General features: G+C 40.8%; 1 protein-coding gene across 10 annotated transcripts in view; it reads left to right on the forward strand.

The window, feature by feature from the left end:
- LOC130178837 (disco-interacting protein 2 homolog C) overlaps positions 1 to 24,604 on the forward strand; it is a 204,267-nt gene that overhangs the window by 57,837 nt on the left and 121,826 nt on the right. Inside the window, exon 1 of one of the 10 annotated variants that reach the window (XM_056391376.1) lies at positions 4,604 to 6,756. The exons of the other annotated variants lie outside the window; for them this stretch is intronic. The gene's annotated coding sequence lies outside the window, so the exon portion shown is untranslated. Of the gene's footprint in view, positions 1 to 4,603; positions 6,757 to 24,604 lie in introns of those variants that run through there. 10 annotated transcript variants of the gene reach the window in all.

The following is a 24,604-nucleotide window of genomic DNA, read 5'->3' on the forward strand; positions in this document are numbered from 1 at the left end:
AAGACTTGTCAATAAGAAAATAATTGTTAGTTCTAGCCTGAGTAGACATTACGTCTTTGCTATCACTGCTTTTGCAGACTTTTTTTTTAAATGGTGTGCAGTCTTCACGGCTCCTACTACCTCAACTTTGCCGACATTTTGATGTCTGATAGAGATTTATGACGTTATCTCTGCCACATAAAACGCTCAGCGTCACTTTTCTCACATCTCTTTCTCTCGTCTTGCAATGAAACTCCACTTTTGTTGGTGTCATCACAAAAGCTGCCAGCTGCACATCGCTCCTATCAGCACTCTTCAGCACTTCCTCACTCTTCACTGGGAAACTTTGCCGTTCAGCTTTTTTTTTTTTTCTTCCTCCGGATCTTCTGTCTCTCTCTCTTTTTTGCTTTTGTGTGTGATTGATGGCTGACAGAGAAGCCAGACGGAGGCCGTACAGACCTGACTGCTCTGCTAGCTGCTATTGATTCCTCTTCACTTAAGCCGTAATGAAGTATTGGTCAGCCTCAGTGAGTGTCAGCAGTGCTTAGCGAGGCAGCAGGTGAGAGGAGCCCCGAGACACTAGACTTAATTACAACTGGTCCTTGTGTATTCAGCTTCCCCTTTGAGCTGCACTGATGGCATTAGTGTGGTGGTGGTTGGAGGAAGGAAGACGGACAAGTGCTGCAGCTGATTAAAGGAAATAAAGGAAGGAATGATAAGTTTTTGTTCGTCCTCAGGGGGGAAGTTCACTCGTGAGAGCAGCATGAAAACAGGTCAAAGACAGAGATCCAGGAAGGAAGATATAAATTAAGAAATTAAAGTTGCACTCGTCAATATTTTCATATTAACAACGGATGAAATTACTTTGTGTCATGTAAAAGCAACAAGTCCTCCAACCTTTTTTTTCTACCGTCTGATACGACTCATAGGAGTATCTCCTGAAATATATTGGACCTTGGTTGTCATGGTTACAATAATACACATGTGTACTCTACCGAAAGTAGCATACCTGCCTTTATCGCCATGGTTACTATAATGGTTTGGTAAGGATTAGGCCCTAAAGCTGCCTGGTGAGGTTTAGGAAAAGATCATGATTTGGATTAAAATAAATTCTTCCTCAACATTCGATCTTTGTTGTCATGGTTACAATATAAACAGCTACTTTCACATGGGAATCGAACACCGCTCTCCTGTGTCATATTCCTGCATTTTGTTGTCCTATCCATCCACCACAACCTCCTCCTGACGTGGACTTCATCTCTCTTTATACTACCTCACCGCACTTTTCTCTTTGCTCCTGTCATAATTACTACGACCACTAGATGTCGCCTAGCAACAAAACGTAACTTTCGGTCATAATAATCTGCTGCACAGACGACTTAGTGGCTTGTTTTCTACAGAAGGACAGTGTCTGTAATGTAAAAGAGGCTGCTTGAAGTTGAAAAACATATGGAAAATTTTTCTCCAAACTCCAACTTAAGGGTCTTTTAGCTTGTTGTTTTGGTTTTTCTGGCACACAGATGAAGTTAGAATAAGATTGTGTCAGAAGTTCGAAAGCTCTAGAACAGCCACTGAATGTACCTTGTGGTTTTCTCAACTACTGTTTTGAAGGTCAAGACTAAACTATTGATTTTGAGATAAGGATGTAGTGGTGGAAGTAGAGTGGTTTGTAGTGCTGGTGACAGTTGAGAGATGTACTGCAGAGCAGGATGTGCCTCAGTGAGGAGGTGGTTGTGTCTGCTGAATGGCTCAAATGGAAACGCTAATGTTTGCAAAATAAACAAATTACTGATAAATTGTTGATGCAGAAATTCTGCTGAACAGATTTATGAAACTTGAGTCTCACATACAGCCCTGCTGCATATCCATACAGGGATAATAACAGGTCTTGATTCTCCAGTGTTCATGTCGGGAAACATATCAGAAACGTCCCCAAGGCCCTCATATCACACACAAACACACACACACACACACATTGGAAACATATGTTTGTGGAAAAAAACTTTGCATAATTTATTGTGTGATGTAAACAACACGTCTCCTCACTGTCACTGACACCCAAGATGCCATATGTTCCGCTGACGAAAGCTAATGCCTGCACACTGACTCTGAGCCACAGTTTTATTTAGATTGACGAGGTTTTAGTCCTGGTCCATTTTTCTTCAGGTAGCATGTTTAAAACTGGTTACCACACCCATATATACTGAATATATATTATATATAACATATATTTCTTATTTGCAAAAATGTATTGTATTCCCGCTTAGTTTCTCTCACTTCCCTCTTTTACCTATGAACAGGTGATTTGTTACCCATCTGTTGCTTTGTTTGAAGACATTTTGACAGAATGAATCTGTTGTGAGGATCAAACCTGTTGCTCTCCAGCAAGAGTCCTGATTCCACCTTAAACCCTGAGAAATGTTGACCCAGTGCTGGTCTGCCTGAAGGAGCTTTAGCTCCGAGCACGCTGCCCATAAATGGACACACACTGAAGGGAGAGGATAGAACAAGGGGGGGACTGATAAGAAAAAAAAGGGGAAAAAGGGAGGATAAAGACTGCAACAGGAAAGAGAACGAGGTAAAGAAAAAGTGTTAAATGTAGGAAGAAAGAATTAAAGGGAGGGAGATCAAATGGAGAGATAAAAATAGGAGATGAAGGAATGTCAAAGGACATAAAAAAAAGTAGACGAGAGCAAGTGAGGGGGAAAAGTGATCTGTTAGCCAATGTAAACACAGGAAACGCCAAAAAAAAAAGAAAAAGAGAAAAGGTTAGAAACATCTTTTAATGGAAACTGAGATCCACAGCCTGCAAACAGTATCCTCGAGTGAACTGTGGGAGAGTCTCTTTGGTCAGATTTACATAACAGACTTATTATTACTCACTACACCTGCTTTTAAAAGCTCCATATAGTATAAAGGTAGATGACCATGTGTTGTTTGATTATAAAGCAGGTCTAGGTTCTGTATTAATACTGTGAAAGTATCAAAGCCTCAGTCCACAGAGAAATGCACACAGCCTGTATTCAGAAACTGAGCCTTAAAACCAGCCGTCAGGACTTCTGTGACTTTGTGATGTCACAACAAAGCAGTCACTGTTCTCAGCCATGCCCTTGCTCTTTGGTGTATTACATCATCAAGCAATATTTAGCCACTTTTCAAGTGGTTTTCATTACTTTCCATTAAAATTAGTTGTTTCCATTACTTCCTTAACTTTGCACATGGACCATGCACAGTCCAACCATACACCAGGGTTTGACCCAGTCTAGTTAAATGTCAAACACTGAGCTCAGGTCAGCTGAGGTTTTAATGTTAAAGTTTTAATGGTGCTTTTTAAAGTAGCCTGCCAGGAGGTGGAATAGTGTCCTAGAAAGCACTGTGTGTGTGTGTGTGTGTGTGTGTGTGTGTGTGTGTGTGTGTGTGTGTGTGTGATCATTGTACATGTCTCTGAGAGTGCATTTAATATGTGCATATATTATATATAATATCATATATGGTCCTTCTTCCTGTGTGAATGTGTGTGAGCAGGGAGACGCATATCTGCTTGGGTAGTATGCACATATCTGTGTGTTTGTGTGTGTGTGTGCGTGTACGTGTGTGTGTGTGTGTGTGTCTGTGCAGCCAGAGGGGCCCTGTCACCCTGAGCGGAGGTGAAGTGACAGATTTGGATCAGCGGGGGATACAGGTCACTGCAACTGTGCCATGGTTAAATAATGCAACACATCTAATTCATACACCTGAATTATGAAGACAGAGCGACCGCGTGTCTCGGGAGCATCTTTCTAGTGACACAGTCTGTGTCTGAGGACTTGAGGCCAGACACTCGGGTTGAGACAGCAGCACTTCAGACAGTCTGGAGGTCAGGAAGGGAGAGAGACGACGAGCTGACAGAGAGACCTTTAACAACGCACTGGTTACTGGCTCATTCTGGAGGTAAAGACATGAAATCATTAGATTAATATATCAACAGCTTGTTGACTGTAACTATTAGTATATGTGCTGTAAACAGGGGGATTATGTGAGATGTAGTTTGTGAATAAACATGAGCATTTCCCACTGATTTGCTATGGAGCCTGCAGCATGCTCTGCATTGAGTGAGTAACAGGGTGTTAAATAATTACATATTTACAAATTTCAATAGAATTTTCATCACAGTTTTAATTGAATTTCTGTTGACTGATTTGTCAAGGCTGATTTTGTTATCTTTTACTTCACGTTAAATGTTAAATTTGAGATAAAAGTAATAATGGAGAGATAACGTGTGTGTGTGTGTGTGTGTGTGTGTGTGTGTGTGTGTGTGTTTGTTTATCTGTGTGCCGTACTAGCTGCATCAGTGTAATTACAGTAGAAAACATGCTCCAGTAATAAAGGCTGTTATTCAGAGTGCATGAGAGCAAATAGGAAAAAACACATATACATGGACATGCAGCAGCTCCAGCCTCGCACACTCTCCTCTCTTCACACATTCACTAACTGACAGTCACAGATAAGACTCTTAAAGGTGTGTGTGTGTGTGTGTGTGTGTGTGTGTGTGTGTGTGTGTGTGTGTGTGTGTGTGTGTGTGTGTGTGTGTGTGTGTGTGTGTGTGTGTGTGTGTGTGTTGTTCAGGTTGACTTATTTCAACTAACACCTGATTTCAGAACCATGGACTTCCTGAACTGCACTTCTGTCTTTTGGGGTCATGTTTGGGTTATGAGAATTTGGAAATATGACAAAGTAACATCATAAAGAGTGATCAGACTTTGCACTATTTCTCGGTTGTACCCAAAATAAAAAGGTTACTGTACTTTGTACCCTTTTGATGTCATAACACGGATCTCCTTTGAAAGGCAACTATCTAAATTTTACGACTAAAACATCAAAAGGACTATAGGAGATACGTAACCAAAGTTACAGAGGCACAAACATGGTAGAAATATTAGTTTCTTTCATCTATTTTTTTGGGCATAAAAAAAGGGAACACAAGGTATTCTGGAGCACCTGTTGTTGTATGGAAAACACTTTGCAACCATGGCCAAAAGTCTGAACCAATTCTGCATCAACAGCTGCTGCAGTGATATGCTTCGCACAGAGAGAATCAAGAGACTCTGAACTTTCAAATAATGTATGATTTGTCAAGGATGTGTGGAGATCAAAACACACCTAAAGTAGCTCTAACAAGGCCAAAGCATCTCTCGAGTGGGACGGTGTATTTTAAAAGGTTTTGCTAAGTTTACTCGTGAGGAACTTTTAATACAATTCGAAGTATATCATCCAGATTTACGTAAGACTATTGTAAAAGAATAAGCTTGATATACAGTTAATTCAGTGAGGGCAGTTTAATTGGAAATATTAACGATACACAGAGGAAGGTTTTGTTGAAAGATTTCATTTCTATGATGATGGGAGAAACGACAGGATCCTGCCTCTGGAGCTTGGTTCATAAAACACTGGAAAAAAAGGTCTTGCAACGTAATAACTAGAAGCAACTAAAATAAAGTAAGAAAAACAAGCATATTTTACTTTTGTACCCAGCAGGCAACAACCATTAATGTAAGCCGTTGGACTCTTAACGGCCGACAGACCTTAGATTTTGGTTGGTATATTTTGGTTGACATCAAAATCCAACTTTGGCTAACTGATATTGTGACGTTTAGCAAACGTTAGGTTTTGCTTGTATTGTCCGTGTTTCTTTTACGCAAGATGGTGTTGGATTCTGGTTACTTAACCACACAACTCAAACCAACAAAATGCCAACGTCAGCCATTGTCAGTATTCCACATCAAATTGACGTTGAATTTTGGTCACTCAACGTCTCAACCAACATTCAACCAAACATCAAGGTCAAACGATGTTGGTGGCCAGCTACATGCTTAATGGGAAAACTGTTGATTTTTCAGATATAGTGACTTTGACACCACAAATAGCAGAGAGTTTAAAAATGTATGAATGAAGTAAAACTCACCAGTAAAAGAAAACCGGCAACACTTAAGAGAAAAGATTTTCCATATTGAATTCTATAAAAGCTTTAGCTGCAACATCATGCCAGTAACTAAGAGCTACTCACCAGCAAACGAGGCATCATAGCTGATGATGTTGTGATTAGATGTGACCACATTGATTTGACAAAAGAAGAAGAATATTTTCAGGTCATAATGTCTTATTTAAAAAAAAAAAAAAAAAAGAAAGGGGGATTAATCTCTGTCACTTTTTATTTTAATTTTGTATATATGTGTGAAAGAAAACAACAAGTGCTTGAGTGCTCCTACAGTATGTTGTGTGTGTGTGTGTGTGTGTGTGTGTGTGTGTGTGTGTGCCCTGCAGTTCCTCCTGTGTGTGGTCTGGCTGGGCGTGGACAGTATCTGTCAGATATTGAGGTCAGACGGAGAAGCAGAGAGAAGGGAATTCTCCGGAGATCAAATAAAGGATGAAAGAGACAGCAGCATAAAGGTAGAGACACAGAAGACAGAGCAGGAAACACACAGTAGGTCAGGCTGTCAGAAAGCCAGACAGAGAGGTTGAAACAAAGAGAGAGAAAGAGAGAAAGGCGAGAGGTCCCCGGTGTGGAGATGAACCCGTTTCCCCAGCAGCAGGAGGAGGGGAAGGGTCTGTCAACGGGATTTGTTCCAACCAGTGTTAGTGGTGTTTTAGACGGCATGAAAGATTGATGGAGATGAAAAGGCTGGCTGGCTGTCTGGGTTGGACACTCTGACGGAGACGCTGGCGGTGCAGGAAAGAGCTAGGAGGAGCTGAAGTTGTCCACATGCTACACATTGACAGATATACTGCGCGTTCGTCAAGGTATGACAAAAGAGCTGTGAAAAACCTTGAGGAGTGCTTGATCTGTGTCCGGTCAGTTTTGCAAGTTGTTCTTTGATGTATCCTGTTCTCGCTTCCTGCTGCAGTGGTTTAGTTTCACCATGGAGGTTGTTAAACCTTAATTCGCTCTAATGATATGTTTCTTGTAATGAGGACTACCTATGTAAACTTGAGACCACCTGTGAGGTATTCAAATCTTTTGAAGATTCATGAGGTTTGTGACGGCAGGTGGCGCTACACGTTTGTGTCGTTCGTATCTCGTGCTCCACCAGCACAAACAAGGACTCGCCTATACACAGCCATGAACATGGTTGTTACAAGTGGAAGAACAAGTAAGTGGCACTTTAGGCAACGTATCACTGAGAACTTTACAAGGATGTTAACTTCCAAATGATTGTAACTGGCTTTGAAAAATTGCGAACCATTAGCTCATGTGGTTGATTGAAAGGGTTTTTAGAGGCCTGAAGAAATTAAGGTATCCTGTATTTCTCTAGTAGACAGCAAAATTTGGAGAAAAGTCAAAAAAAGTTTTTTACTTCAAATGTCATAGTTTTCTGAGTGATCCATATAGTCATTTTTTATTTTCTTATCACTTTAATTATCTGTTGACCAGACTCAAGGAGGTCCTGTCTTCACCCATGTGTGTTTGTTGGTTTGTTGGTTTCTTAGCAGGATTATGCAAAATACTACCGATTTCCACCAAACTTGGTGGAGGGGTGGGGGCGTGGTCCAGGGACGAACCCATTCAATTTTGGGGCAGATCTGGATCATTTACCGAATTTGAACTTATTTTCTCTGAGGTCTGCTGTTTGTTCTGTGACATTGGTCTTGGTGGAGGTCTGCACTCTCTGAGTGCTTCTAGTTTGCCATTCATTTGTTGAGCATTTCAAATATAACTCCATTTTTGTATTTAATGCTTGATTTGATAGAGGTTCAGACCTGGTGAAATCTGGTTAAAATCACTCTTCATTTGTTGAGCATTTCAAATATAACTCCATTTTTGTATTTAATGCTTGATTTGATAGAGGTTCAGACCTGGTGAAATCTGGTTAAAATCACTCTGTTTTCCAGTGATCTGCTGCATCTCGGTTCCGTCAGCAGTGTTAATAAACAGCCCACTGCTTTGGGCTTCATTTCAAACTATGCATCGATGTGTTTTCTGCCCCTGATTGTAGAAAAAGGAATTATAAGAAAGCAGAGACTTTTTTTCAATCCTTTCAAATTAAGGCCGAGCTGTGGTCAGGAGAACGGCCACAGCTGTTGCTATTGGTGGATGACATGGGGGTATCTGCGCCCAGTGTTTTACAGTAGCAAGCAGAGCGCTGCGTTATCAGCATACCACAAGTTCCTCTGTCAGTCTGTCATGACAATGTTCTTCAGAGGAACACCTACTGACAACACAGAGGGAATACAACCGACTCCTCCATCTACGTGTTTATCCATCCATCTTTCAGTGGAGCGGTTAATGTTGTCGTTGCTGTTATGATCAACATTAGTTCAACATGACAACAAGTGCAGGGAGACCGTTAACGGCAAGGTTGTTATCTGCCCTTGGGCTATAAACTTTCTAAACTCCATAAAGTGCTAGTGCATTGTTTATTGTAGAGCTCATTTTTTGCTGCATCGTGCTTTTTAAATCCCAGGATGGTTTTATATTCCTAAGACTAGAAGCGAAACATTAATTTGTTAACTCCATATCAACCTGGATCAGTTTTTGTATTTAAATAACATGAACGTTTTGCTTTAGACGTTTAAGTCTTTAACATACAGATCAGGTCAGTGAAAGTTTGAACTCTGTATCTAGTATTCCTTCATGCTGTATCTTTTCTTTATTTTCCGCTATATGGCCAGATGTATGTGGACACACCTGCCCACATACTTTTGTTTACTTTTGGTTTGGAGCAATTTTTCTTGGTTTGGGCTAAGTCCCTCAGATCCAAGATACAATCATATTTTAGGTGATGACTGACTGGTCTGTACCTTTGAGATCAACTGGAACACCAACTGTGAGCTAGACCTCATCACCCAACATCAATGTTAATCCCCACTAAAGTTCTTGTGGTTGAATGGGAGTAAATCCCTGCAGCAGGTTCAACATCTGGTTCACAGACTGCAACCAGAAGAGTGGAGGCTGACAGAGCAGCAGGTTAATGCCCATGATTTTGTAATGCTCAGCTGTCCGCATACATTTGGTCATGTAGTGTATTATTTGTTTTGCCTCCCAGCTTCTCCCCCTTCCTCTCAAGCGCTCTATGTTATCTCTATTGGCTTCATTGCTGCGATGCTTGGTAATCTCATCTGGTGTGACGGAGCGCTAGCAGCTAGCAGAGGAGAGGCGCAAGTCCCTGTTGAAGGAGTCGTCCTCCTCCCACGATAACACCTCCACCTCTGGCCCGCTCCTCCACAGCACGCCGGGGGCATCTTATCTGGACCCCGAATAAGCAGCCGTTGCCCTTTAGCTTTGAAACAGATAAGCTAGGCTAACATTTTTAGCTTGGAGAGCCAATACTTTCAGGAGCAACATCACTCCTGAGGTCACATGTTAACTCTAGCAAGAAGCATCTTATATATGAACTTTTCAGGGATAAATTCTGCTCCTTTTTCAGAGCTTGAGAACAAGCTACGTTTATTATTAACCTTGGAGAGCCTTAACTTTGAGATTCATATAATATATTAAACGAGAACAAGAGAACAAAAACCTAAGGACAAAATATCAACATTTTCTTTAAATTATACTCAAGATGCCAAGAGACAATCACCACCACTCGCTCCCTGCACGAAACCACATTCGATGGAGAGAAAACTTACAAATAGCCCCTTTAATGATCTGAACTTTATTTTGTAGAAATCATGGCTTTTCCTGTCAGTTTCCAAACTAACTGACCTTGGCCCAAATCTGGGCCATGATTCGATTTAATGGCTGAATGTTTTATCAGGTTGCTACAAGGTTTAATCTCTTTTGCCTAAACACAAGCTCAAACCACCTACTCATGACCAGCACACAGAACATTCATTTATGCTAACAAGGCATGTCATTCCTGCAGTGGGGTTCAACCTTCAGGTGTTGTCTTAGTGCGGCTGCCGGCAGGTGACCTTGCGGGGGCCATTGTAAATTGATTTTCTGTTCTGCTTCACTCCCTCCTGATGGAGGATGGCTTTAGATGGACAGATCTAGCTGCTAACGACAGCTATGAAGGCTAATCCCCCTCCTCACCCATCCACCTACACACACACACACACACACACACACACACACACACACACACACACACACACACACACACACACACACACACACACACACACACACACACACACAGAACCAGTCATTATAATGCAGCAGGTTTATCTCTCTGCTGCTTTTTGCTGTGTCACACTGCTGCAGCTGAAGGAGAAAAAAAAAGGTTGAGATTTAAGAACCAGTGATTTATTTTACAATAAACCCACTTATTGGCTTATTGATCTTTTTTATTTGCAGGATAGTTAACCCTCCTGGCATGGCTGAAACTCTAATGGGCCTACAGAGGTTAATATGGAGTATCTGTGGTACCAGATAATGACTTAATGGTGACCTACAAATTTACAACTTATTCTAATGCTTTTCAGTTATATGCATTTTCATAGTAAAGGACTTTCTGTAATATTTGTTATCATTATTAACTATTATTATGTGTATAATACTAATATTAAAATTAATATTAATATTGTAAATACGTATAAAAATAAAAAATAGAATAAATATAAAATATATAATTGCCATTCATTTACTTGTTATTATCATTGATTGGCTGACTGTTTTCTGAGTGATCCAATAAAAATGTAGCAGGTTTCATGTAAACACTCAGAGTAACTAAATCCTGCAAGGTTGGATGGTGGGTCCAGGTGGCCGGAGCTTGGAGCATGGCTGAGAGTGGTAACTGCTTTGTTGTGACATCACAAAGTTCCAGAAGTCCTGACGGCTGGTTTTAAGGCTCAGTTTCTGAATAAAGGCTGTGTGCATTTCTCTGTGGACTGAGGCTTTGATACTTTCACAGTATTAATATAGAACCTTTTCAGTCATTTCAGGACAAAATCAGTATTCAGATTACTAAACAGAGCCACTTCCTGTTCTATAAAACATGACTCACTTTACAAGACGGAGCTGCCAAGGTGTTGTTCTCGCTGAATGAACCACTCGTGTAACGGCTAAATGAGAGAGTTTAATGAGAGTCGATGAGGACGAGCAGAAGGAGTAAATAGGTTGTTAAGATATAAATGTAGATTAGGACACTGGATAGAGACTGAGAGTTTGTACTCATTTTAATTCCTGCTGAGACTCATACTTCACAGGATCACCTCTCATCAAACTCCCTCCAAACACTTCTACCTTTAGTTTTTGGCATCACTGCACAAAAACACCCACTGATCGCTAAAAACATCCGACGTTTGGATCTCACTGCTGATGTGTGATGCTCTTGGCTGGGCTGCAGTCTGGTTTGTCAAACTGGCATTGACGTGTCAGGAGGCTCAGATTGTGTTAGGGAGTGAATATTGTCAACACCTGTGTCAGGCAGGGTTTGTGCTGAAGCACTTCAGTTTGGATCTTGGTTTGTAAATGATGCCTGTCTCTTAGATTAAGTGCAAAACATAAGGAGTAGAGTAGAATCTAGAACAGAGTAGAGTAGATTATACAAGCCATTACAGACAGACAGTATGATACGGATTAGTTTATGTACTTTAATTTATCAGATATCCCAGATTTTAGTGACTTCATTTTAGTTCAAGTGAAAATAAGAAGTGAAATAGTAATTTTCTCAGGTTGAGAACAGGCCTGCTTTCATTACATTTCCTACATTTGCAAATCAGTTCTATATACATGTCATTTCTCAGGGACAGTGTTGATAATTATGTATTTTTAAAAACACAGTATTTCGGCTTGACCCAGTGTTACCTGATGGATTATGAGTTGAACACAGCTGGCTTTGTTTTCCTTTGGCAGGCAGCCATGGTATGAGCGCAACGATTCAACAGACTCACAAGAGGAAATGCCACCTCGCTTTGCATTGTACTGTTCTTCACCTCTGCCTTGTCTTGTTACTATCGCATCAGGCCATCACTCACATATGTTTATTATGTGCACTCAGGCTTCTTTGCGCACATAGTTACAGCAGTGTGTTGGTATTCAGGTATTTATTTAAACAGACTGCGATAAATGGAGTAAAGATGATTCTTCTTTCTCCTCGACTGTTAGCATGTGATGTGTTGTCTTAGTATAACGACCACGTCTGTTCCCATGTTTGACCACTGTATGGATCGGGCGGAGTGTAATGGATAGATGTAATGTGACACAGGGATTATTATAGCAGCACAGTTCAGACAGTTTTCTTCCTCTGTCATTGCTCCTGGTGTTACCTCCTCTGCCACAGTTTGCTCCATTCGCCTCGGGCCCTGCGTCAAACACTGACTGGAGCTGCTGATGTGGCTCCACACACTGCTGTGTGTCTCCCATTGTCTTGGGAGGTGTGTGTGTGTGTGGGGGGGGTCATACCCCTTTAGGTCCAGTTTCAGAAATGCTGAGAGGGCAGGGAACACTGCCACTGCCACTGCTGCCTGTGTCATACTGCCAAACAGCCTGCTTTTGAATAACTGATAATACCACTCTTTGCTCTTCCTCCAGCACAAATAAATGTTTGGAATTGACGTGGTTTCATGGGAGCAGACAGACGGGGGAGCATGCTCCAATCAGATGCAGTTAAATTCAATCCAAAACATTATTTTCCTGTAACGGAAGTTTGCTTTGCTGAGGCTTAGTGAGTCAATATAACACTGAGAGGTCATTGCAGCTGCAGAGCAACGTCTAACACATGCATTGGCTAGCTGCCATGTACGTACATGCACATAAACTGGTTACTTTGGTTTTTGATCACAACAAATCTGACTATAAACACGTGTGTGAAAAAAGACACAAAATATGAGTGCGGCAGCCTCGAAGAGGGATGAAAGAAAAGTTCATGACTCTTCCTGTTAATGTCAAGAATGATTTAATCTGAAGTCCATCTAAGACTGCATCTGTTTCTGCAGCTAAACACTTGACTACACTCGAACACACTCACTGTGGAGGAGGCTGCCCCGTCACGCTGCCGTCACTCCACATGAATTTCCCACGCCTATCTTCTCTGCACCTCTGCACCAGGTCACCATCGTTGGTCCATGTAACGCACACCACAGTGCACGGTGCGCTGCTCTCTGTGCAGCTGTGGGTGTGTTGGGCTGCAGATGAAGTGGTGAGATAGTGAGGTGAAGTTTTTTTTCTGTTGGCAGAGTGGAATGATGGAGTGTTGTTCAGGCTGCGCTCCACTGGGATCTCTCTGTCTCAGCTCTTTTAGCCTCCTGGCCCCTGCTAAATGGGAGAGGGGATACTGTGCGTGTGCTGGGGTAAACATGTATGAGCACTCATCCGTATGTGTGTACGGTACTGTATGTCTTGTGTGCATTTGCGCTGTTAACTGATTTTAAATGTGTTTGTAGTAGTTGTAGCTGTAGTTGTGTTTTTTCAGTCTGTGTTTGTTCTCCTGATGCACCAACTGTGCAGACATTAGTACATTTACTCAGGTCTGAACCTAAAGCTCCATATAGTCTAAAGGCAGGTGTCCATGTGTTGTTTGATTATAAATTAGGTCTAGGTTCTATATTAATACTGTGAAAGTATCAAAGCCTCAGTCCACAGAGAAATGCACACAGCCTGTATTCAGAAACTGAGCCTTTGAGATATAGTGTGTTTTACTTTTTAACAGCTGTAGCTAGTTCTTAGTTTTCAAGTTCAAATTTTACATAAAAACATATGATAAGCTTATAAAACATGATATATTGTTAAAGATGAAACCAGTTATCCCTGACCTTTTTTGTTTGTGGCTCTTAAAATAGATTTTGTGATATGAGTTAGTGGATCTTTTTTCATTTCATTTTCACAAAATAAAATATAAAAATTATGATGATTATGTGATTTATGCCGGGGTTCAAAACAAGCATGTTCTCTTACATCCTGAGAATATGATTTATAGGGGTGTCTCTGTAGCACCATGTGGTTCTTTTCTATATAATAGTTTGTTGAGACATTACCTTATTATAAGGTAATATTATTACATTACCTTGTTGCAACTCCAATTTATTGTGATTTCAATAATATTTCGATTGGTTGTTCAGCCCTAAGTAATGGTAGTAGAAGCTAGAGCTGGGCAGTATGTTTAAAGGAATATTGCAACATGTAAAATATATGTAAACATCATCTTAGATAGTGAAATGAATGTTCAAAGTGATGAGTTTGCTCCACTGTTCTTTATTACATCAGACAAAACTCACTCATGTAAAACTTTTCTGATTTCTGTGTTTGCAGTAATAACCCCTTCCCTCTCTCTCTCTCTCTCTCTCTCTCTCTCTCTCTCTCTCTCTCTCTCTCTCTCTCTCTCACCCCTAACTGTTTTAATGGAGGTTAAACTCTTTATGGACTGCAGACTTCCTGTCGACTCAGGTCACAGGCTCCTCGGCTGTAGCTGCTGCCCTCTGCACAAAATTTGTTGTTGAGTTTCAAATTTTTGTTGGTTTTAAAAAAAAAAATCACAAGTGATCAGCTTTTTCAAGTGACCTTAAATGTTATAATGCGCAGCAACGTTGACATGATAATAAATGAAATGTTATCTTAAAGAAATAAAATGATTGAGTTGAGTTTGCAGCACGTAGGTCGAAGTGAATAAATCAGCTTCCTGAAGTTTAAAAGATGTTGCTGCCTCAAGTGGATGTTTTTCTTTATTTCAAGAACTAAGAGTTTAGAAATAACTGATAATGTTAAGAGACAAGCAACATCTCTAAATGAACTATTGACTTGAAACTCATTTGAACTCAGTAGGCGACTCTGATATAAGTGCCCGACGAATACATATTTCCGCATGTTTTCTTTCTTTTACTTTTACTTTTGTTCATTTTATTTTTATATTTGATTGTACAGCAGAACGTATAAAAACATAGAAAATTACAAACCATGAACATGAAGCAATTTAAGACCAAAGACATTTATCAACAAACCAGAGCAACAATAGGAAATGTGAAGCCAGAGCAGCAGAAATCTGATAGAGACAAAAACAGAGAGAGGGAGAAAGGAACTATTGTGATGAGGGTGTGTGTGTGTGTGTGTGTGTGTGTGTGTGTGTGTGTGTGTCTGTCTGTCTAAATCTAAAAAAGTAAATAGTAGGTGGTTGATGTTAATTTGATGCTGTTGTTACAGTCTGAACCACAGGTTGTCAAAAAAAGGTTTTTATGGTGCTTTGGTGTAAAGTGAGAGACTGCTCTGTTGCGCAGCATTGTCTGTTTTCCTATGGGATTATGGGAATTGTAGGCCTATTGTTAACGTTAAGTGACAGGGAGGCGGGCTGTGGTCTTGGTTTCTCTTCCCCCCTGTGGTCGTGCTGTAACAGTATGTGTGTCTCCGTGTTAACATGTCGTCACCTCAAGTGTGTGTATGTTTGTCTTAGCATGAGTGTGTGTATGTTTGAATGTGTGTGTGTCTGTGTGTGGTTTCTCATCAGGATGTCTGTGTCCTGACTGGGTCGGCTTCTCAGTTCCCCTCTGCCTTTTTCCAACATCCTGTTTTCACACATATGTTCACACACACAGAAACATAAACACACACCTGGGTCCTCATTCCTCCAAAGCTGAAAACATGTGAGGCCACGTAACACCTCACATAACAACAGATTTCTTTAGTCTTCACACTCAGAAAGAAACACATATGAAATGACTAGGGTTATGTAACTAGACGACACCTCAGATTTTGTCTGCCAAACTAATGCAGTGTAGGCTATGAGCTATTATTTGATAATATATCTAATATTATGAATTTCCCATCATTTACGATATTTTTAAACCTTCATCAGAGAGACGGAAATATTATATGTTTTTAATATGAAAGAACTCTGGTTGCTGATATGTATATGTAACATATGAAAAAATACCACTATAATATCGTATATCTCGATATTTGGGCATGACTCTATCGAGATATTAAAGGTCCATATTTGAGACTTTTCCTGTGGTTTTAGTGTTGATCCATAAGAAGATATATTTGTGGTTTTAAGAACCAAAAGCCATCTCAATGTAGTTTTACATCTCCTCTCTCAGGCTTCTCTCTGGAGCTCTAGTAACAACAGGTCAGTGAGATGACTGTTTGTAATAAAAATATAGCAGATTTCAGGTAAACACTCAGAGAAACCAAATCCTGCAAGGTTGGATGGTGGGTCCAGGTGGGTGGGGGTTGGGGCGTTACTGAGAGTGATGACTGCTTTGTTGTGACATCACAAAGTTACAGGAAGTCCTGACGGCTGGTTTTAAGGCTCAGTTTCTGAATACAGGCTGTGTGCATTTCTCTGTGGACTGAGGCTTTGATACTTTCACAGTATTAATATAGAATCTAGACCTGATCTATAATCACACTACACATGGACATCTACCTTTAGACTATATGGGACCTTTAAATTTTGGTTATCATTGCAAGCCTAATGCCATATTTGCTATTGCCTTTGGAAACCAACCATATGAGCTTTTTTTAAACTAAGATTTGTTTCAGTTTACAGCAGTGGTGCAGTGGTGTATTTTTCACGTCAAGTTATCTCAGTGCTGAGCAGTGAACCGTGAGCTGTAGTGAGAAACTGGGTTGAAGTTCAGTCTCTTTCTACTCCATTTACATTCAGCTTGATGTGTTTATTATATCACTGACAATGAACCTTCCCTCCTCCTCCATTAGTTTGTGTGTGTTCAGTAGAGGGAGTGGTAACTGTAGTAGCTGTGGTGCAGGTAGTAGCATGACCTCAGAGTCTCAGTCTTGTTTTTCTTTTCCTTATCTTATAACTTCAGCGTGTTTATGTCCATGTTGTTATGTATTGTCTTGTCTCACTCTCTCTACTTTTTCTTCTTTCTGTTGTTTTTTCCTTTCTGTGAAGCAGTTTGTGCTGCTTTTTGGTGCTGGCAAGATAATAACAATAATAATAACAATATTGAATGTTTAATAGTAATATATGGTGCTTTTACAATCAATTACTGCCTTTCATCATTCATACGTTTTTTTTGGTAATGTTGTTTATTTTAAACATATTAATAAATGAATGAATCCATAAAAGTAATCATTAATTGCAGCCTTGTGTTGCAGCACTGTTTGCAGGTACTTCTGATCATTATCTTTATTTGAATTGGCTGTTTAAAGACAGATGTTTGTATTCCAGGTTGTGAAGCTTTCTGAGACAAGGCTATGATTGTGGATTTGATAAATAACCCTGACTTCAGTATTTGCAGCAGTGCTAGTGATGATGATGGTCATTTTGGTAGAAGTGGTGGTTTCATTTGTAGGAGTGGCAGTTCTAAATAACATCACAGTATTCATATCAGTTTATAAATCAGATGTGTTCAGTCCGGCGTGTCGTCGTGTCGGTTTTCTAGGTAAACCCGTGCCGTTCGGGTCGTGTCCTGTCACGCCTGCAGGCTGAATAGATAAACCCCAGTGTCCCGTTACAACAGCGTTCAACAGTTGATCCATCTCACCTAACGGTAACCCACATTAGTTTTGATCTGTCACTCAGACAACACATGACTCAGCTGATTCTCAGTTTAACTGCAGTAACATGGTGAAGCACAGGGGGGTAGACGATTGGAAAGCTTGGGACAAAGAAAATTAAATAATGACTTTTCTTCTAAACTGTCTTCACCACATATTTTTCCAGTTTTATTCAAATGTGGACAGACTTTGAACCGGTTCTGCTACATTTGATAAGAAGCAACAGCCTCTTCTCCTGTGGAGAAACATGCCCAGCTGCACAGCCCTCATTTTAGCTTTTTGAACAAGTGAAAAAAATAAGTATTTTGTGACCATGCAACAAATAGTTTTGGTTTGGAGATACCTGCTGCTACAACTTCTGACAGCTTCTAAACACATTAGAAGAAAATGGAATTTGATTTGTGTGGTGTCCACTGAAGCTCAGCTGCGTTGTGTCTTTCCAGAGACAGTCTGAGGATGAGGTTGTATTCTTGACTGATACTGGATTTTTAAGACCCAGACTGATGACCAAGATACATACTGACACACTATGTAATGGAAACAGTTGGTAAAGCTAGTTTGACATTTCTTTACTGTGATATCATGTTACTTATCAGCCATAATATAGACCGATACGATATCTGCTGTCTGATATATCGTCCAGGCTTATTTATCATTCAGTAGAATGAAGAAATCTCACCGTCAGAGGTTTTTTACTGTATAGGGAATATTTCTTGTGTAGAATGTAGTTCCAGTGAAAACTGCTGACAGGGATGTCTGTGTATTTTCCAAAGTTACAACAACATTGTTTATGGAAGGAAAAACGAAAAGTTTAAAGTACCAAAAACAGATTTTGACTCTCCTCTGCTGTACTGAGGTGGAGGCAAAAATCTAAGTCAAAACCTGGATGAATGAAACTAAACAGTGACACCTTTACCACTCTAACGTTCGGCACCTGTAGAAGGCTGAAATGACTTGGCCCTATGGTAAAAATGTCATGGAGACACTGATATATGCAGTTTGGCAGATGTTCGGACCCATAAAAATGGGTCTGTAGTGCATTATCTACCCACCTACGACTTTTAACACACAAAACCTACTCAAAAAATCCATCATGACTCATGACCTTTAATCTTCCAAAAACAACCAGTAAGAGTGTTTTCTGATCTGGTTTCCCTCTTGGCAGGATTATACTGTTTGACCAACACCATGACACTGACTGTTACACCTCAGTGGTGAAGATGGAAAATACACCATGACACTGACTGTTACACCTCAGTAGTGAAGATGGAAAATATACCTGTGAATATGAAGCGTGAGCTTAGCATAAAGACTGGAAATAAAAGGGGGGGCAGCTAGCCTAGCTCTGTATGAAGCCCACAGCAAAACTAAAGCAGATGCATGCACAACATGTTGGGTCTTTTGTTTAAAGGTCCCATACAGTATAAAGGCAGATGTCCATGTGTTGTTTGATTATAGATCAGGTCTAGGTTCTATATTAATACTGTAAAAGTATCAAAGCCTCAGTCCACAGAGAAATGCACACAGCCTGTATTCAGAAACTGAGCTTTAAAACCAGCCGTCAGGACTTCCTGTAACTTTGTGATGTTACAACAAAGCAGTCACCGCTCTCAGCCATGCCCCAAGCCCCGCCCACCTGGACCCACCATCCAACCTTGCAGGATTTGGTTTCTCTGAGTGTTTACCTCAAATGTGATATTTGTATGCTCTCACTTAGATTTTTAATATGTTCAAAACTTTCCAAACTGTTTCCCCTTGTTTCCAGTGTTTAAGATAAGCTAAGCTTATCATATTAACTGTATGGACACCACAAGAGTGGTGTCGATCATCTCCTATTCTCAGCAAGAAAACGAAGAGATGCTTATTTCTCAAAATGTCAAACTATTACTTTTAGTTCAGGCAACTAAAATTACTTGTCTAAGAAAAGATTGTAGTCATGGTTAAAAGAAACCAGTGTTGATTGTTTGTAGGAGGCAAGACATGAACAGACGTCTACAGTGTCGGACGCTTCTCTAAGACTTTTTACAGAGAAAAATCGTCACGTATTCTGTTGTTATGTAAATCTTTACAAAAGGCCTTGAAGAACCAATTGTGTTGTTTTCCGGTGAGGACCGATGCTTTTTGTTAAGAAGTTACAGTCTCAGAAACTGATAGGGATGCTTTTGACTGAATCTCCAAACAGAAGCTCATATTCTCCAAATCAATCTTCTGTCCTCCAGCACAGGATTTTCTCCCCCTCACCTGAATAACAAAAATCTAATAGAGGAGCGCAGTGCAGCATCGCAGCTGCAGAGTGCGTCGACTGTTATGTGAAGCGTCAGTCTGACGGAGGGGAGTCCAAACACCACCTGTTGATGCAGCAGTGACGACGCCTCTTCTTCTGCAGCTGAGTGTGTGTTTGCAGTTTGTAGCTTTTTGCCTCGCAGATGGAAGCAGCAGTTTGCAGCCGCGGCTCATCAGTGTGGTGTCTGGGGTTGGTAGATGAGGCTGGAACATGTTGCCGTGGTAAATGCATCACAAATCATGACTGCTGCTTTACGTCTCTCTCTCCCTCTCTCTTCCTCTTGCCTCGATCGATCGGTCTGATTTTCGTCTGAGCATGAAATGGACCAGCTGCTGTGAGGCAAGTTGTTAAGGTGTAGGCGTCACGGTGTGCGACTCATCCTGTGTGCATTTGTGTGTGTGTGTGTGTGTGTGTGTGTGTGTGTGTGTGTGTGTGTGTGTGTGTGTGTGTGTGTGTGTGTGTGTGTGTGTGTGTGTGTGTGTGTGTGTGTGTGTGCGCACGCACGCGTGTGCGTGCATGGTTATCTTCTGCTGCATCACTCGCCGCCTCCCCTCTCAATTGAATTCAATTCATTAGTGTTTATTGGCATGAATGTTACATGAGCCAAGCTGCCAAAAGATCCTGAATATAGCAGCAGTTTATCATGAAAAAAAACCCAGAAATAAATTACTGTAAATATCTGCCAAACGTGTTGCAGGGCCACTCCCTCGCTCCCTCCCTCTCTCTCTCTCTCTCTCTCTCTCTTCTCTTTTTATTTCTCACTGCTTCCCTCCATCTTTGGTGCAGCAGAGGCTCATGGGAGCAGCCCCAAGCGACCCTGTGGGATAAATCCATTTTAGAAACCCAAAATCTTGACAGATAGAGAGAGGGAGAGAGGGAGGGTAAGAAAAATACTGTGTGTGTGCATGCAGTCAAATACACACACGCACGCACACACGCAGGCACGCACGCACGCACACATGTACGCACGCATGCACACACACACGCACACACACACACACACACACACACACACACACACACACACACACACACATACACTCAGCAGGGAGTAGGGAAGGAAGCAAGCAGGAGCCTCCCAGGCATTTTACTCATGTAGAGAATGTAATGAAATCTGAGACAGTCCTCCTCCCCCTCTCCTCCCCCTCCCCTCCTCTGTTCCCCTCCTCTTCCTCATGGATCACATACAAGGCTTTTAAATGACAGTAGAAAATGAAAGAACTCTGATTGCTGATAGTCATAGTAGATATAGATTTTGTTATAGTTGTGAATGTTTTTTCTGAGGAACCACCTGTTGATCGGTGTCTGTCACATATCGTACGATGGTACACGAGAAAAAGTTTGAGGTACTTGCACTTGTAGTGTTGCTATTTGATGTTCCTTTTTGCTTCTACTCATTTCCTTGGCAAATATTTTGCCTTTACTTTAAGTAGTTCATTACACAACTGGCTGTCCCATTTCGAAAGCTCCTTCAAATGCGGACTTCTTTTCCTTGGCAACAAAGGAATCTTTTGTGGCCAATCTATCCCAAGATTCATTGCAATCTGGTAATGAAAATAACATGGCAGCAAACAACAGCAGTTGAGGCCCCTTGTCATAGAAATCTTTGTATTCTCTTCTTTCCTCTCCCATTGATCAGTTTAAGACCCCTCACATTTATCCGGTGACCCTTTGGGGTGGCCCGACCCCTAGTTTGGGAACCACTGGACTAAACTACTAACTATATGAAATCAGCTCCACCTTGAGCAGCTACATTAGAACGCTGCTTTCACACTGAAGCATCAGTATTAACAATGTTATAATGTGACACATGATAATAAACGATATCAGTCGCACAAGACATTATTAATATTTGATTTATGGCTTAGTCATTATTCCAGCTGAAAATACTCTACAACTTGTGAACCATTTTATGGGTTACAAGACATATGAATATATTTCTATGGGACTGACCAATGTTTTGCTGCACAGCACCAGTTTGAGGCGACCGGCAAAAACCTGTCGATTGGTTTCCGTCACATTCCTGGTACAGAGTTGTGCTGCCGAACTCCGGTCAACAAATATGAAACCAGAGAGCCTTTCTTTGGCGCAGTGGCGTTATTTTTTATTTTAATGACAGGATGTAGGGAGGAGAAATATGTAGATAAGAACAAGAGACGAAACAAGAGACCAGATTCAGAAGAGAAGAATTCAGACGAGATGACGTACGGTTTCAAACTTCCAGCCCCAAGTTTGTTTGTTTGAATTTTTTTGCGTTGGTTTGGTTGTGTTTCAGCTGGCAGTATTTTCCAGTAAACCATCCTGTTATCAAGCTTTCATGTCCTTCATTGGCCAAAAATTTGCTTTGGGAAAATACTTTACTGAAATGGTTAGGTAAAACAGCATAAAGTTATTTCATAGCTCTACTACATTTCTTGGTTTTACAGTTGATTTTGTAGATCTAGGACTCTGCTGATGCCTGTTGCCTCTTATAGTTAGGCAGGATTATTGCCGAATTAAGTATTCATCGCAACAAAACTTTAGTATAGAAATCTACCAAGAAACCTTCCTCTCAGTCAGTCAGTTTGTTACGCGGGATCAGAGTATTTCTGCTCGCCTCCCACTGTCCTTTCAGGTTTCAATTTCTGCCTGAGGCTTGTGGCCTTTTACGTCTGGGGTCTGCTTCAGGTTTTTCACCCTTTCTCCTCCATCAAACCAGCGCTTGTTTGCTCGCTGTGAGGAAGCCAGTACTTACAACTCACCTTTACGGCACTTTTCTCTAGCCCTTGTTGATTTTGGGTAAATTCTGAGCAGGATTCCTCTTTGCTCTCGGTTTTCTTTTGATATAAAGAGACGTTTGTGTGAGGTTAATTTGTTTGAGCTGAAATGTAGGATGCGATGTTGTGGAGTTTGTTTCTGGCGGATTAAATTAGTGTTTTTAATCATCTCCCGGTTGTGAATACTTACATACAAACCAACACATTGATAAGCAAATCTGACGTTTATTTTGCCGAAGACACAACGTGATTAAAGGTTTTTCTCTTGGGCAGTTTTAACTTTAACTTTTGGGAAGGGAGGTTGTTAGTTATTCAGTCTGGATATGAATTAGTAATATTTAAAAAATGTCTTCCATCCTTCAGAGCCACGTGAAATACAACTCTAGGTAAAGCCAAAGGTGCCTTTTCACCCCACCAGGTTTCCCACCTTTAAACCAAACTGCTTTACCTGGTCCTTCAGGAAAGTGGCTTACAGCCCCCATGATGGATGTTTTCTGTATATACAGTGCTAATCAATCCCTGAGAGTAAGTGTTCCCATAGAAAGTCAAGTGGTTTGATAACTGATGCTGGCATTTATTGATACAGAGTACACTTATGTCAATATGTCAAGTGAATTAAAATGAATGATGGTACTTTTAAAACGTAGGTCGTTCAAGTCCTTGGTGTGATACAATGATGGTTAAACTGACTGTATTGTCTATTCTAAAAGACATCAAACAGTCATGAGGTGAAGATTTCCCTAAAATTTGAATTCACATGTAAAGCAGAACATGATTTCTGCTTTTTGTTTCCTGAATTTTAAACACTGTCGGTCACATCTTTTCTTCTTTGATAAAGAGGAAGCCACCCAACAACTTCAGTTTCCTGTTGCAACACTCAGTCTACTCCATCAATGAAATGCACTGTCAGGAGAGGATATGCAATCAGATTATAGATATTGTAGTTGTCATTGGTCGACAACAAGCGTAGTGACGGATCCCACTGAAGTATTTGTGAGATTGACAGATGTGGCGGTACCGACACTGACGGCAGAATATCCATTATCGAACGTGTGTGATTGTTTTCATAAAGCACCACACATACGGTGCACTCTCATGTACTTGTATCTTACATATGCACAATGTGTTTCCTGCTGGTGGCAAAAAGTGCAGGACACAGAAGTTTTATATACTGTAATGTGAAGACAATAGGCTGAGCTGTTGGTGAGGAGATCCACAAAACCTCAGTAGAATTGGTGTTGAATGTATACAATAGTATTATTATAGAATACAAGATATTATTGTTATATGAAACCTCATATGCTGCAAAAAAATTGTAACAAACTATGTAGCCTGTTATAGGAGCTGTTTGTAAGTTTTTCTATTTCTACATAGTTAATGTTAGCATCAACAGCTGTTTACAGTCTGGAAGAACTTCATTCCTTTACTCATGAACAGCTGTCTCCTGAGGTGGAGAGCAACAGCAATGTTAACTCCTGTCTCTATCACGTCTTTAGTTCTACTGACGTTAGCACACGTTTACTGTAGGTTTATTTCCATCTCTCTTTGTTCTGTGTCCATTTTAATTAGCACATTATTAGTTCTGTTCAGCCTTAATCACATGAAGACACAGAGCTGAAGGCTGGTGCTGGTGGAGGTGGGATTCCAGCTGCTGCTTCTTGAAAACACAGCTGCTAATGGGAAAGGAAGAGGAGGAGGAGGAGGAGATGGAGAGGAAGGAGGAGAGCTGAAAGTGGAGGAAGAGGAAAGAGTTGTCTTTCTTGACAATGCACTTCCTCCCATCCACTTTTCTCTTTGCTGCTCATTTCCCTCCCCCGCACCAAATCCCCAAATCATCTGTCTGGACTTATTCGCCTTTAAAAAAAAAAAAAGAAAAAGACTGTGACGAATGAAAAGGTGGTGGAAATCCTGCAAGGCAGAGGGTTTATTTGGTGGTTTATGGATCTTAATGGGCTCATCTAAATGTAAATGAGAGGCGAGGTGGAGACAGAGTGTCTGTCTGTCTGTCTGTCTGCTGCTGGGAAAGCAAAATGTTTAGAAAGAGGCAAACTGTTCATTTACAGAGTTCAGTTCAGTTCAGTTCACTGTAGAGTGCTTTACTGGTCAGAGAGTAAACAGTGTTACATCAAGGCTGAGGAACAGTGTTCACCCGAAGGTGCTGTGAGCATCATGTCAGTGTCTGGACAAGTGAGACTATCAAGGTAAAAAAAAAAA

The sequence above is a fragment of the Seriola aureovittata genome, chromosome 12, assembly GCF_021018895.1.
Source record: "Seriola aureovittata isolate HTS-2021-v1 ecotype China chromosome 12, ASM2101889v1, whole genome shotgun sequence".
Classification (NCBI taxonomy): Eukaryota; Metazoa; Chordata; class Actinopteri; order Carangiformes; family Carangidae; genus Seriola; species Seriola aureovittata.